The following is a 2,032-nucleotide window of genomic DNA, read 5'->3' on the forward strand; positions in this document are numbered from 1 at the left end:
GAAAAAGGTTCTGTGAGAATATCAAGACCCTCCACCTTCTGAGCAGAGATTGTAAATCAAAGGCCATGTTAATTCCAAGGGATGTTCCCATTCTATCCTTAAAGGATGCCCAAAAGCATGCAACAATTTGATCATGATCAGATATGATGGATCCATCCTTTAACTTGAGAGATGCAATGGAGTTCCTCCTATATCTCTCAGTTGCCATAGCATGAAAGAATTTAGTGTTTTCCTCACCAACTTTAACAAATCTGATAGTGGCTCTCTTTTTCCAGTATAAGCACTGAAGATGCAATAGGTGCTCCAAGTGTAACTTAATAATATTCCTAAAGTTAGCTTCAGGTCTGAAAAGGGGCCTCAATTCCTCAAGCTCATCCAAACACAACACAGCTTGATTGCATCTGGAGATGAAAATTTTCAACTTGGACAAGTTTGTCTGCCATCTTTTCAGAGCCTGCCTGAGATGTTTCATTTTATCCATAATGACAGCAGTAATATGGGCTTTCCTGGAAGGAATGACCCAGGACTGCTGAACACACTCCAGGAAGCCCTCCATTTCAACCCAGTAGTTTTCAAAACGAAATAGGTTACACTTAGGGATGGAAGTGTTGACAGTGACCACACAAGGAACATGACCAGAAGCTGTCTTTGCAAGGGGGAGCACTTGTGTAAGAGGATATGAGGAGATCTTCGTCTTCATCATCATCAATACTTTTCTCCTTCAGAGGTGTGGGAGAGGGGAACGGTCCATCACGGCGTCTCTTTGTTGGTGAAGCGATGAGGAGCTCAGTATATTCTTCCGCGGTCAAACGGCGACTCTGAATAGGAGTGGCCTAGAGCGCTCGTATTGCTCCTCGGAAGGAAATGGTTGACTGCCCTCCGGGTTCTCCTTCCTTCTTGACCTTGCGGGTCTTCATCTTTTCCAGGCGAAGTAGGTCCTTGACTTGGTGTAGTTCTTGGCGAAGTGTCACTGACTCCTTGATCAGAAGGTGAGTCAAGATGTCGGCGGAGAGGCCGAAGTAGGTCTGACACCTGAGTGGCGTTCCATCCTCCAAGGATGGGTTAAGCGTCCAGCTCCCGTCAATCCTGTCCTTATTAAAAAAGCAAGTCACGAGTGGCCGACTCGTTGTCCACCTTGGGAAGGATATCTCGGAGACCCACGCGCGCCTCTCATGCGGCTGTATCCACTGCCAACATCACATTCTCCATGTGTGGTCCTTCAAAGAACCAACTAGTTGGGGGAGTCGTTAGCCTTCACTATCACGTCCACGTGATACTCTTTTCTGTCGGTGTTGACCCAGTGCTCGTGGTTGGGAAAAATGGGTGTGCGGCGTACTTGACACTTCTCAAGGCTATCTCCCAAGAGTAGGGGAAAGCCCGTCTCCAGAAGCATCTCAGGTACGACGGCCATCTACAAGGTGGTAGGAGAGAGTTAGAAATTTTTGTGGGTGTAGAAAATCTCAAGAGTAAGGGCTGAGTGCACTACTCGTCTCGGCTATCGTCCATGCTACCTAAGGCTGCCTATAGTGAGGATATCTCTGATACCATCTCTATGGGGGGCCCGACTTACGAGTCGAGATCACCGAATGAACGTGCTTAATGATCTCAGAGATCAATGCTCACCGCACACACAGATACTGAATATTAAGAGTCTTACATCCAACATACCAAAATAATACATCAAAGGACCATCAAGGTCAAGTTCACATAGGTAGGGCCTATAAGGCCAAAACACACCGATACATCTAATAGCGGAAATCTTGGGGCTAAGCGGGTGCCCATGCCATCAACCTACACCAACATGCATTCTAACTGGGAAGCGTCCTAGTTCGCAGGTCCGTCTCTGATGACGTACTCTTCTCCAAACTCTGGTCCTTCCATTTCTGGTCAATAACATAACCAGTGGCAAGCTAGTGAGTACTTTGAATGTACTCGCAAACAGACCATGATATGGATAATGCATTTGGTATGATAACAAGTAATATGCAATATTGGTGGATAGTAGCTTAATAGTAAACATGATCATAGATGG

Source organism: Hordeum vulgare, chromosome 1H (genome assembly GCF_904849725.1).
Source record: "Hordeum vulgare subsp. vulgare chromosome 1H, MorexV3_pseudomolecules_assembly, whole genome shotgun sequence".
Taxonomy (NCBI): Eukaryota; Viridiplantae; Streptophyta; class Magnoliopsida; order Poales; family Poaceae; genus Hordeum; species Hordeum vulgare.